Below are 14,790 nucleotides of genomic sequence, written 5' to 3'. Positions count from 1 at the left end.
GTGCTGCTACAGTAGTACTGTGTTACTAGTATTATAGATAACTAAAATCCAGTGGCATTGGAATTAATATAAACAAAGAAAATAATAAATTGCTGGTTTCACAAAGAAGTGTTTCATGTCTTCTATTTTATAGTAAATGGATCTGTAGAACAAATTTATCATAATAAAGATAATCTAAAAGACTGGTAATCATAATATTATTTTATCTATAGCTGTGAAACATGTTCAAAGTCTGCGATTTCATCCTTATCTCTTGTTATATCCATAATAACATCTCCGTCATAGGATTTTATCAGAAGTTTCTTATCTTATTTTTTAGGATGGATGTTAATTTGCTTGGCTGTATTTTATATTTCAAGGCTTTTCAATAGTTTCATTCTGGGCTGTCAGTTTGCTAACTGAATTTCCAGGAAATTTATTTCGTAATGAGACACAAAGTTGGAATTATTTTTACGGTTCTGGAAATTTTCAGTTTCGAGAAACAGTAATTGGTATCATGTTGTTTGTTAAGTGAAAAGCATTGATTGATTTGGATGTAATTGCATTTTACAATAGTTATAGATTGTTTCTCGACTTTTTTTCAGTTTTACAGTTTGGTGTTGTCTTTTCGAAATGCATTGAAATTGGACTTAATATATAACAGAATACTGTCAGGTAAGACAGAACTCATTCTTGTTTTATATACCATACAGTGAAATCATTTGATTTTGTTGGCTTGAAGTTACGTGGTTAATGCCAGAATGGCTATTTCCGAGGGACATAAATTTGTGGACATTTTCTTCTGAACATTCTTGTAAAAGTGATGGAAATTTTTCTTGTTCCTTGTGATTTAATTGTGTGGAAAGCTAAACAAGTAAGTTCCCCAAGAATAGTTCTGATTTCATAGTGATGTTGTTATTGAGATGAAAGTTGTCTGGAAATGTTTGACAATTCATTGACTGTTGATTAGAATTATTGCTGTTTTATTTAATCTTAATGTGACTATAGACACCATACAAAGTGGTTGCGTCATTTTATAGTAGGTCATGTAGATATTGGATGTTATTTGGTGTTAAAAGTTTTATGGATTTCCGATACTTTTCTGACAATAAAATCACATGGGAGATGGCCAAAGTGCGGAAATGACTAAAAAGTTGTACAGTACTATAAGCCTGGTGTTAGTGTTTTATGTCATTAGCTAATCAGTCTTTGTTTGGTCAATTTCCCCTTAAGGTGATAAAAGTCGTGATTTAGGGCTGCACTTCAACATTGATCCCAGGCCGTTCAAGAGGGTTTAAAGTCTTGGTGGTGGTACTCGAGGGGACGCCTTAAAGTGGGTATGATGTAAATTATATGCAAGTTATGTAAACAATGGTGGGGAAGTTTGTTGGATGTTCAGACCAACCCATGTGAACTGTAAACATGAAGGTTATATTTTCAAACTCTATAATTATTCTGTTACTAAATAAAAATTTGGTTTCCAGTTGTTACTTAAACTAGAACAGAGCAGTTCATCTTGAAAATCCAACAATATGCTTTGACTTATGTATTAGAATTATAAATTTTCTGAAGATTTAAAGGGGTAAGGTTATCAGATGGAGCTTTTTGGGAACTGTAAACGTTGAAGACACCGTTGTTTCAAAATCCTATTTTAAAAACAATAATTGAATAACAATTACATAATCCAGTATTTTAGACTGATTACTTTAATGTAAATATATACTACACAAAACAATATGATGACACCACAAGGAGTCTTATTATACTGAAACTGTTCAAATTAAAGTCCAGCTTCATTCACTGTATCATTTGGTGTTATCTGCTCCACTACTACTAACCATCTTAATTAGTGAAATATAATTTTCTGTGGTTAAATGCAGTGAATTAGAAGAAATAATTTCCCTTCTTATTATTCCTAGCCAGGTAGACATGAGATGCTAGTGATCAACACATGTTTTCTCACATAGGGTTTGGACAGTGGATGGTATTAAGCAGTTGAGAAAAAAAATCTATGATTGACCTCTACAGATACCTTAGTAAGTTTACCTATGATATGCTAGAACTGTGTTTGGCTCCATCAACTGATGGCTTGAACAAATTTTAACCGTCCCCAAGAGTTCAAGCGAAAGAAGTTGGACTGAACTTGAAGTCAGATTTTGTTGTTATTATTTCTTTCCATATCTAACATAAAAAACTTTTGCTTAGACAGACTTTCCTACCTTCCTCAAAAGGTTGAATCACCTTCCAGCCCTCTGAGTGCTTTTCCCCGATTTCCCCATCCCCCTTGAAGCGCTTCTAGAGTCTTTATGTGGTTCCCTTGCCCCACCATAAAGCCCTCATCCTCCTAGATTCTTTGTGTTATATAATTTGCCATAATGATTTGACAATGGATAGCTTGTCATTATTTTATCTTAATTAAAAACAGCTGTATTTTTCGTTGCTGAATAAAATAATGTCTGTTCCTTAAATAAATGTTTAACAATTTTCCCTCTCTGTGTGTAGAAAATAAAGGTAGTATGGAAGCGTCCTGGTGCCAGCAGAGAGATTTAAATTTGTCTTACGTACGACTTACTATCTCCTACGTAGGAGTTAGTATCTCCTACGTAGGACTTAGTATCTCCTACGTAGGACATAGTATCTCCTATGTAGGACTTAGTATCTCCTACGTAGTACTTAATATCTCCTACGTAGGACATAATATCTCCTACGTAGGACATAATATCTCCTACGTAGGACATATTAAGTACTACGTAGGACATAGTATCTCCTACGTAGGAGATACTATCTCCTACGTAGGACTTAGTATCTCCTACGTAGGAGTTAGTATCTCCTACGTAGGACTTAGTATCTCCTACGTAGGACTTAGTATCTCCTACGTAGGAGTTAGTATCTCCTACGTAGTACTTAGTATCTCCTACGTAGGAGTTAGTAACTCGTACGTATGTCACTGACTAAAAGACTCTCAAGCATGCGCAGTGGAACAATATACTTGTGTGTACTATTATTTAGTAAGGATTATCTGATTATCTGATACCGTTAGATTACATATTTGTAAACAATTAAACATCTCCCTTCAAACTTCGTAAGTATGAATTAAAGACACATTTGACCAAGTTCTGAATTCGACAGATGAAGTAGTCAATAAATTTGTTTTAATAGATATTTTTGAACATTTTATTTTGTTGTTGTTTTTTTTTTCTTGTTTCTTGTTTGTTTTTTTGTTGGTTTTTTTTTGTTTGTATTTTTTTTTTTTGGGGGGGGGGGGGGGGGGGGGGACTATGTAGTTTGGGTATAGTCACACTGCGATACCCACAAGGTGCACTTCTAGGCATTGCTCCAGGCATGGGCAGACATCAGGTTATAACCGCCGACAATCCATAAGCCAACCGGGCAGTTTATGAGCATGAAGAATTGAAACATGTCATGTGAGGTTTCGAACCTTTACCATTCGGCTATGGAGGCCTCTCTTGAAATAATGTAGAGAGTTCAAAAGTATGATTAAAGTATATCATGAAAGTTACTAAATATAATGACGGCCAGTTATTGTTTTGACCGATTGTGTGATTTGATTAATAAACTTTCTCTCAATAAAGGCACTGACCTACAAATTTTGGCTAAAAATGGTCTTTCTTTAAAATTGAAGTTCGGTCATACATACTATGGACATTAAAATTCGAGTTTTTGTTTCTAAACTATCCTTAATCTACTCAATCAAGGAAAAAAGATACCAGAGCCGGGAATCGAACCCGGGCCACCACGGCAATGAAAATTTTCCTGCTGTCTTTAACAATATACACCACGGAGGAATATGTATACAATGACCCTTGAATGTAGATATTTAATAATTAGGCAGTTTACCTCAGTAAAACGTTACAAAGGTTTTTCAATTTCCAGTGTAAAAGTGAGTTAAGACAACTAGTTCTCATGTGTTTCAATAATATATAATCTGTCAGTAATTAATTCAAAGCTTTCTTAAGCGGTATTAGCATTAATTTCTTGATACTGGTACCTAAAATTTCTCTTTTTTCTGTTGTCGTATGATCTCAAGGACAGTGCCTTTAATAATCAATATCTATTAGGTGTTATCATCATTTGAGCTGCGCCATGAGAAAACCAACATAGTGGCTTTGCGACCAGCATGGATCCAGACCAGCCTGAGCATCCGCGCAGTCTGGTCAGGATCCATGCTGTCTGCTTCAAAGCCTATTGGAATTAGAGAGACATTAGTGAACAGCATGGATCCTGACCAGACTGAGCGGATGCACAGGCTGGTCTGGATCTATGCTGGTCGCAAAACCACTATGTTGGTTTTCTCATGGCACGGCTCAATTTTCTTTTTCTACATTCAGGTCAAGCATTAACTTGTTACAGTAAATCACCTTTACTGCATCTAAAGCATGATTTAACATGATAATAAACTATTGATACTTTTTTGTTTTAAACACTCATTTCTACTTGATTTGTATATTAAAGATGATACATTTATGAAGTTTATTAAGGTATAAAGTTCATTAACACCTCTCCCATTCATCTGGTAATAAAAGGTACTCGTTGGCAAGCACTTCATTATACAGACTGTGAAGGTCATAAAGGATGTTCTATGATCCAGGGCACTGGGGCCAATCAAGGGTTATGTTACATCATGAACACATTTGCAATGATCTCTAATGAGATGGTGATTATTAAAGCTGGGATGAAAACTGCTTACCTTGCATTTGTCCAGTCGTTAGAGTCAGAGGTAAGAGGTATTGATTTTTTTTTTTCAGAAATGGTATCAGAGAGGAAAGTGCTTTAGATTTAATGACTCTAACGACTGATGCGAGTCTATAGTGTTCCGAAAAACTAATGTCAAATCAACTTGTGGTCCGACGGTTTTGCTTTCTTTAACATGGTGTGTGTATCTTCTATATATTGTATAATTATGTTGTGAAAAAGAGGAAGAATAGAATAGTATTTAAATATAGTGAAGCATTTTTTGACAGTAAAATCTTTTAATTACCGAATATCACGGCGAATTTGTAGGTTTCAGACATTATATCTGGTTATCCTTTGTTTTGTTATGTGTATGCCTAGAGAGAAGAAATTAAGGACGAGTAACTTGGTAAACATGATTTATTCCCCTTTATCGCTCTTAACAGTAGAGGCTATTTTTTTTAAATATAAGAGCTAATTTCATGCGAAATAACCTTTACAATTTTGTTTAATCAGAGTGACTAGATAAAAGAATAATTGACTAGTTGAAACTAACTAAATGTTATAGAACATTGATAATCGTGTCATGCAATCAGGTTTATATAAATTCATTCTTTGTTATTGGTTAGAAACAGTGGTTAAGAGATAATTTCACTGATTGCAATGAAAAGTTATTTATTTAAGCCCCTTCTCGAGACAACACATAAAATACAAGAAGATAAATAGTTTAGAAAATAAATCAAATATTGCAGTAAATGCCATTTATCAGCACGCAATTAAAAAGTCAACCAGCAATGTTCCGTTAACACATCTACCGGAAACGCGAGTAGGACCACAGAACGCTGCAGCGCATCAAAATGGGAACCCTTACGTACGAGTTACTAAGTCCTACGTAGGAGATACTATGTCCTACGTAGGAGATACTAACTCCTACGTAGGAGATACTAAGTTCTACGTAGGAGATACTATGTCCTATGTAGGAGATATTAAGTACTACGTAGGAGATACTATGTCCTACGTAGGAGATACTAAGTCCTACGTAGGAGATACTAAGTCCTACGTAGGAGATAATAACTACTACGTAGGAGATACTAAGTCCTACGTAGGAGATATTAAGTACTACGTAGGAGATACTAAGTCCTACGTAGGAGATATTAAGTACTACGTAGGAGATACTATGTCCTACGTAGGAGATACTAAGTCCTACGTAGGAGATACTAAGTCCTACGTAGGAGATAATAACTACTACGTAGGCGATACTATGTCCTACGTAGGAGATACTAAGTCGTACGTAAGGCAAATTTAAATCTCTCTACTGGCACCAGGACGCTTCCATAAGGTAGTACTGTGGTGGATGAAGAAATAAAATATATATGTTTATAAACAATTTTATTATGCAATGATGAGCCTGGCATATGGTTTATGTAAGTTATAATTGTTCTAATTAGCCGAAACTTTATGATTTTGGGTCTAGGACAACTTTATGATAGAAGAAAACTTTCTGCCAACATCATTTCTGAGGTAAATATAAAATGAAAGTTTTTATTATTTAAAAATGTAAGAGTTAACTGTATTGTGAGATTTTATTTGTTTGTTTTGGGTTTAACGCTGGTTTTTACAGTACTTCAGTTATGTAAGGGCGTCAAACATCAGAGTGCATAGCTACTAAGGCTAGAATACATGTGCAAGCCATGCTGGCCCAGGATAGCTAGTATTCATGTGGCAAATCCAGCTTGTCTAGGACCAAAACTTACATTGGTGAAACACACTTTCTGAATATTTTATGCAGGCGCTTATGTTGAGCTACACCATCAGAAAACAGACAAATGAAAACCAGGTTATAACAAGCTAGAATGGTACCATTAGCAATAATTGAAATGAAACCCTCAAGTCCTAAATACCTAAATTCATTTGTATAATGAAGTAGATAATATCAAAGGCTATGTCATAATAAAGAATAAACAGAGCAATGTCTGAATACCAACTTCAACTAGAGACTAGTAAAGTGATACCGTTGTCCAACCGGGAAACAAAAACATAATTCATTAAATTGTAATAATGTCATATTTATGATGATATCATATTTTCTGATGTTATCCAACTTATTGATTACATCTTTTATATTCCTGTAATGGTATTGTTTCATTGGGGGGTAGACATTTTAATTTATTGCAGCATCGGGACATTAAATAAATGTACATTATTGTACAGTGTAACAAAGAATGAAAACATTGACTTGTATGGCTATTAAAGACATAAAAGATACTGCAGTGAAAATATCTTTCATGGATTGTTATCTAGGAACAATTATCGGTCCTCAACCAGTGGAACATCAAATGAGATTTTAGGAATGGACTCCATCCATCCGTCCGTCTGTCTATCTGTCCATCGGTCTGCTCAGATCTGGATCCTGCAATTACTCGAAAAGTATTCAAGCCAGGCTCTCTAAGTCGAATAGTTTTCATCTGATCTTCATCAAACTTGGTGACAATGTTTGTGGGCATAATATCTCGGCCAAGTTTGATAACCAGCAAAATCGCCTCGGGCACTCTTGAGTTATGGCCCTTGAATTACTCAAAATCTGCAAATTTAGCCTTGTCAGCTCTCTAAGTCAAACAGTTTTAATTACTCAAAAAACTGCAAATTTAGCCTTGTCCGCTCTCTAAGTCAAACAGTTTTCATCTGATCTTCCACAAACTTGCAGATAATGTTTGTTGGCATAATATTTCAGCCAAGTTTGATAACCAGCCAAATCGCCCCAGGCACTCTTGGATTATGGCCCTTGAATTACTTGAAATCTGCGAATTTAGCTGTGTCTGCTCTCTAAGTCGAACAGTTTTCATCTGATTTTCACCAAACTTGCTGACAATGTTTATGGGCATAATATCTTGGCCAGATTTGATAACCAGCGAAATCGCCCAAGGCAGTCTTGGATTAGGGCCCTTGAATAAGGTCAAGTTGGATGAAGGGTGTATTTTGTGACAGTCTGCCACTCTCGTTATTCTTAACACTGTTGCCAACAACCACAAGGGACGAACACATACAAAGTTTTTTACTGGCAGGGGACTTCCGTATTGCCACTACAGTACTCTGGCACTTGTTTATAATGTTTATGATCATGTCTTATAGATTCCTGCTGGTAGTTATTGCCAAATGAATATGTGGTATTTTCTTCTTATTGTTAAGCAGCAGGCAAGGAGGAGCTAGAACCATGTTTCTGGTATGACAGGGTGATCAACCTATGGCACTGAAAGTGAGTACTCTGCTACTAGTTACTGAAGCATTCTATCGAAGTCGCTCATAATTTATATATATACAAAGCAGGAAGCAGAAAGAAAATGAAGCTGTTTAGATAGTTTTCTGCTGTACAGTTTATAAGCCCCCTGATTTGATTAATACAATGTTTTGAGCATGTTCATTCAAGAGTGTCAAATTGACAATATTTGAGCTGTTTACATATTTTCGATAGTATTTTAATCATCAGATAAAGTTGTTTATCTTCTGCAGTTCAGTAGAATATGATCATTTCTATTCATATTCAATGCAGGAGAGATATAAACCTTCAACACCATGCTACTGTTGTATTGATATTCTCTGTTTAATTAATGATTGTATGAGAATTGTGTGACATTTCCAAGCTTAAATAGATTGCTTAATTAGTATTCAGGATTGTACTTTCTTGTATTTTTTTTTCAAAATGCATTCTACAAGAGAGGTGTTTTCAAAATATGGTGGTTAAGTTTAATTTAAAACTAAAGCTACTTGCTCGCAGGTGTCGTGAAAAGTGGAAACATTTATGTATAAAATGTATAATGTGTCATGAAAAATTTAATTTTTAGTCCCTCGTTTTATAGTAATGCATGTTTCTTTATATTATCAGCAGAATCCCCAGGGATTTCTTTGTGCCTGAGGCCCTCCCTGGTAGGGCCAGGAGGGATTCTGCATATGCTATAACACGAAACAAACATGTGCTAAAAAATTAATATGATGTCAGTTAGGGTCACTGAATTTTTATTCGCCTGAATGGAGCGTATCATGTTATGACGCTGGAGTATGTCTGTCTATCTGTCCGTTAGCAATTTTGTGTCCCCCTCAGTAACTCTTGAAATGCTTAAAGGATTTTGAAGAAACTTGACACAAATGTTCACCACAACTTACAGAGAGCATGTGTTGGATGGCTTGCTTCAAGGTCAGGGTCGCACTTAGAGGTCAAAGGTCATACCTGCGGGCATATATTAATACTCAGCATCGCGGTGCTCTTGTTATGAAATGTGCGGGAATATCAATGTTGTCTGATCACATTGACATTATTTTTGTTTGAATTCTACATTACAGGATTGCAATACGTATTCTCTGCACACGCATATGAAAAAGGTGTGTTAACAGTGTGCAAGCAGAAGAATATCTCTTTTAACGCATTTATTCTCCAGTTAAATGACCCCCTGAAAATGTCAGAAGTAGCAGTTTTATTCTAGATTGTAGATATTCAAATGCTTTGCAGATTTGCAGAGTTTTTTTTATTTTACTTTACATAGATACTTTGTAAAATAAAATGTCAACAAGTTTTAACCAAATGCAACTTTCTCGAAGTTTAAACAAATTTTGAGAAGACTTTCATTTTACATAAAATAAATGAATCAGTTGCTTTAACAGCAGGTTGTGATATTTATCACTTATATAAATTAAATCTTATATCTTTCACTGTCATTAAAATGTTTTAAGGTTTATTAACACATTAACACATATAAAATGTATTATAATTGTGATAATCTATGTTTTTATGATTAATGTGTGCAATTATTTATATTTTATGATAAAGGGAGGTAATTGTCTCAGCACTATGTACATGCTGGCAGCTATTTTCATTACAAAGGGAGATAATTTCAGCAGGAATCCTTGTTTGATGTCCTTAAGTCCATCGAATTTGATAAGATATCAAAGACAATAAGCATTTGAGGTTATCTCAACATAAGAGTAAAAGCTTGCATAAGCTTGATTTACTATGACTTTGTCGGTCACTATCAAGGCAGTTGGATGTCCGCAATAATCCTCGTTTGTTTGTCCACTACTTATGACATAGATTATTTTAATTATTGACCACAGTTCAAGAGGCTTTTTAATGGATATATGTAATATGTAGAGAGTGAACTAAGGTATGTTTTATTTTATCTGATTTAAGTCTTTTGTTTCTAATGTATGTATGGTATGATGTCTTGAAGAAGTTGCATGTTGACTAAAAAAAAGAAGATTGCAGATCTGAAAAAACATAACAAGGATTGTCTGTATGAACAATTTTAATTTAGCTTGGCATTGGATCTTTTCCTCTATTTCTATAGAGCTGGGTTAGAGTGAATTCAGTTTTTTTAATAGCATGTTTCATAAAATAAGTCTTGAGTTGTATTTCAGTTTTGGCACTAATCTAATTTCTGTTTAAAGGATTTTAAGGATAGTGTGTACACCACACTTAAGTACCTGCAAATGCATTATTGATTCTTGAATCTTCAGAATCCATTACCATTTTTCTGTGCCATTTTCTGTCCCATCAAAATTCTCGTTAAACATGAACCTTTAACTAAATCTCTTAAAACTCATTTAACTAAGTTTCCTATTCCTACCATTGTATATAATGCTGCCTGTCTGAGGTTTTCTTTTTGCACTTCTGGGATACCAAGTTACTCCCTAATGGACCATTGTCGTCATAAAACACATATCTCATCCTTCATCCCGGCATAAATCAGTGTGGAATAAAAACACTTGTTCATTGTGAGGCTGCACATTTCATGCCGATCATGAGAATTTCCCATCTATCAGACATCCAATCTCCCTGTCAGCTACGCATGTTCCACTCATAACAAGGATTGAAACTCTAAAACCTTTTTGTAACTCACTCAGTGATATATCAACAGTGTTTATGGAAGTTTTAAAAAAACTTCATCTGTATGCTGTTATTCACAAACTGAGCAAAGTAGAAAGTAGACTAGTCACACTAGACTGTTAATTATGTCTCTCCCTATATTGTTTTTGCCCTGTCCTTCCGTCTGTTTGTCCATCCATCCATCAGCCTGCATTTCCGACCAATAACTGGAAAACCATTTCACCTAGCTAGAACCTTCAGACTTCATGGGGTGATAGGGCTTATGGAGTAGATGACCCCTATTGTTTTTGGGGTCACTCTGGGGGTCACAGGGGCCCTGAATATGGAAAAACATTGCTGAACCACTTGAGCAAGAATGTTGTAACTTCATAGGGGGTAGATGATCCCTATTGATGTTTCGGTCACCACTTGACCCAGAATGTTGAAATTTCATAAGTTGATTACATATGAAGAGTAGTTGATCCCTATTGATTTTGGAGTCTCTTGTTCAAAGGTCAAGGTGACAGGGGCCCAAAAATGGAAAACCTTTTCTGATCAATAACTTGAGAACCTCTTGACCCAGAATGTTGAAACTTCAGGGGATAATTTGATATGCCAAGTAGATGACGCCTATTGATCTTGGGGGCCATTCTTTCAAAGGTCCAGGTCACAGGGGCCAGAACATGGAAAACTGTTTCCAGTGTGTAACTTGAGAACCACTTGACCCAGAACATTGGAACTACACAGGATCATTGGATTTGCCGAGTAGATATAGGGTATAGTGTCACTCAGAGTCAAACATCAGTGTCTGTTTGACTTTGCTCCTGTCCCATTTTGACTTATTGCATATTACTGCCATGCTTAGGGGGAGACATGTGCTTTTCTACAATAGCATCATCTATTTGAAGTCCTATTTTAGTGTAATTTCATAGAAGTCAAAAGTGAGTCTGTTCTTTAGATTTTCTTTGAGAAATGATTGTAAGACTGTCATGAACTAGGATAAAGACCGGCTTCTTTCACTAGAATTTAAATATAATAAAAAACTTAACTGAAAAAGCTCATCCAAGAAGAGAGTCACATTATCTCCAGACATATCCCTGCAGCTAGGAAACTGCAATTTCATGGCAACATAAATATGATTCTTGTGCATGTAATTGTAAAATTAAAGCATTCCCAAAACCTAATTTACAGAAACATGAATCTTTATCAGCACTGTTGCATTAATGCATTTTATGTCCTCACAGTTGTATCTGTTTCCATATTTCTGTTTGCAGTGAGGTGATAGTTTACACACTATTTGTTTGAATCTCTGTGAAAATGCAGTGCAAAGAGACTTTGTAATTACGTTTTCATAGATCCTGGTGGATTGTAAAACACTTGCTACTGAATTAGATCAGAATTTGCAAACTCTGGGGAATACAAAATCCAAAGCACAAAGACATTGTGTCTGCCAGATAAAGTTGTTAATTGATTGCAAATGATTTTTATGGAGTCTGAAAGTGTGATGCATTTGTTATGCAATGCAATTTGCTTTTTGATTTAAACATTAAGGCCTTTAAAACTTCATTCTCTTGATAAATTTTTTTATCTCAAACTCTAAGCAAAACTTATAGATTGGCATGTAGCCAAGGGTGTCAAGTTCAGTGTAGCCATTCACTGAAGCATCAAAGCACAGTGGAAGTGTAGAAGGGTGTCAAGTTCAGTATAGCCATTCACTGAAGCATCAAAGCACAGTGGAAGTGTAGAAGGGTGTCAAGTTCAGTATAGCCATTCACTGAAGCATCAAAGCAAAGTGGAACATGTAGAAGGGTGTCAAGTTCAGTGTAGCCATTCACTGAAGCATCAAAGCACAGTGGAAGTGTAGAAGGGTGTCAAGTTCAGTGTAGCCATTCACTGAAGCATCAAAGCACAGTGGAACGTGTAGAAGGGTGTCAAGTTCAGTATAGCCATTCACTGAAGCATCAAAGCACAGTGGAAGTGTAGAAGGGTGTCAAGTTCAGTGTAGCCATTCACTGAAGCATCAAAGCAAAGTGGAACATGTAGAAGGGTGTCAAGTTCAGTGTAGCCATTCACTGAAGCATCAAAGCACAGTGGAAGTGTAGAAGGGTGTCAAGTTCAGTGTAGCCATTCACTGAAGCATCAAAGCACAGTGGAACGTGTAGAAGGGTGTCAAGTTCAGTAAAGCCATTCACTGAAGCATCAAAGCAAAGTGGAACATGTAGAAGGGTGTCAAGTTCACCCCTGTGAAAAAGGTTCATGAATTTATTCATAAACAAATTCATGAAATAGTTCATGAATAAATATTCATGAGAATCAAAATTTATGTTTCATGAATTTCGATATTCATGAACTTATTCATGAATTAAAAATAATACATGAACAAGTCCATGAATATTGAAATTCATGAAACATAAATTTTGATTCTCATGAATATTTATTCATGAATTTAATGAAATTCATGAAACATAATTTATTCATGAACTATTTTTGTAAAAAAAAAGAAAAGAAAAAGTTCATGAAGTTATTCATGAACAAATTTATGAACTAGTCAAGGAAACCTGGTAGGAGTGTAACACTATGAAACCTGAGAGATCTGCATGTAATGGAATTCTTTTAACAATTTGGGTAGAGCTTGATACTAGAAAAAATCGTGTAGGACAAAGTGTTGTTCAGTTAGCCTGGCCAGAGACTGTGTTTCTTTTAGTCTCTGCTGAGTCACTGTGACAATGACATTTTCCACCCTCGACAAATGACATGTTGAGTAAAACAGTAAACTAGAGTGGGATTGGGAGCATAATAAGAAGTAAACAATTGCTGTATAAAATACAAAACATTTAGTTAAACAATGTATAATTTACTTTAATCTCAAGATTGAAATTTAGATACTAGCTTTGCTCAGGGTCGTGAAAACTTGTGACATTTTAAAAGGATTTTATTTTTTTTAAATGAACGATTTATGACAACACCATAATTACTTATTTGATTTTCAGTATACTCATTTATTATATGCTTATTGGTGAAATACTGGAAAATAACAGTGAGATATAAATCGATATCACTCACAGTGCCGAACTTCTTTTTTTTTCCAGATAAATTATCTCCCTTGAAATATATTCTTTAATTACCTCCCTTTGCTGCCTTTAAAATTACTGGATTATACTAATACTCAAGCCATACACGAGTCATGAACTGCTAGACAATCCTATATAGAACAGGCTAGCTATATAGTTAAATTTGCAAAAGAAATAATGTTACCTTTGTCAGCTTGCCATTCATGTAGCTACAGATATATGTGTGTTTCCTCGATACTTTTTTCCATTGGTTCACTATCGTGTGGTAGATATTACTGGCGACAGCACATTTAGCTGGTTGTTGTCTTAGTAAATTATCACAAGACATCAACTCAACCTTACGTAATATGCCAGCATTTTCGTCGAAGTACTTTCCCACTCCAACTCCAAGCCCAGCCAGTTGTGTTCAAACTTCCATCCATTTTGTTATGCTATGCAGCTCCTAGATCAACATTTCCTAGTTATTTCTATTTAATCTATGATATTTAATTCTACAGCTTGATTTTCCAAGGACTTACGCATATTCAACAGTTGTTTAGATTTTTCGTGTTGTTTTTTAATCTGAACTTCAGCGTGTGTTTTGGTAAACAAAGCAAGCTTCCGGTTATTCTACGAACTGACGGATTGACCCGAAAGGTTTTAAATATGCTTCTACTTAACTACACACATTTGTCAATGTCTCTGCGGATTGTGTATTTTTACACAAAATATTTAAATGCAGTTTTTGTTTTTAAAAATAAAATGGCGTCGTGTTGATTTAATGAACCTTATCACAAATATTCGATATTAATGTGCCTAAGTGTCCATGGTAATTTAGCGGTTGTATCATATGTAACACGGTAGCTTAAATAAATCCGAATTTCGTCATGATATATTGGATTTATATGAACATTTATGCACGTAATAAACAGAAAATTCATTGATCTTCACAAACTAGCATAAAATAAAAAGAAAATTTGTTTGTTTGCAGTGAGATATCGAAATATATCATCACCGATAAGGGAGACAATTCTGATATTTTCACTCAGGCTCCGCCTTCGTGAAAATATTCAATTGTCTCCCTTATCGGTGATGATATATTTCGATATCTCACTGCAAACAAACAAATATCCTCTATGTTCCTTTTAAACCATTCCTAACTGTAGTATGATAAGTATTTCCTTCTTATTTGCTGCACAAACTTCTCAAAAATTG

General features: G+C 35.1%; 1 protein-coding gene across 1 annotated transcript in view; it reads left to right on the top strand.

Moving 5' to 3' along the window:
- The first annotated feature begins 464 nt into the window (after positions 1-464).
- LOC123556589 (uncharacterized) overlaps positions 465-14,790 on the top strand; it is a 171,680-nt gene continuing 157,354 nt past the window's right edge. Inside the window, exon 1 of the mRNA XM_045347419.2 lies at positions 465-654. The gene's annotated coding sequence lies outside the window, so the exon portion shown is untranslated. The remainder of the gene's footprint in view (positions 655-14,790) is intronic.

This window comes from Mercenaria mercenaria, chromosome 5 (genome assembly GCF_021730395.1).
Source record: "Mercenaria mercenaria strain notata chromosome 5, MADL_Memer_1, whole genome shotgun sequence".
Classification (NCBI taxonomy): Eukaryota; Metazoa; Mollusca; class Bivalvia; order Venerida; family Veneridae; genus Mercenaria; species Mercenaria mercenaria.
The sequence above is the reverse complement of the archived record's forward strand: the minus strand, read 5'-3'. Positions and strand labels throughout refer to the sequence as shown.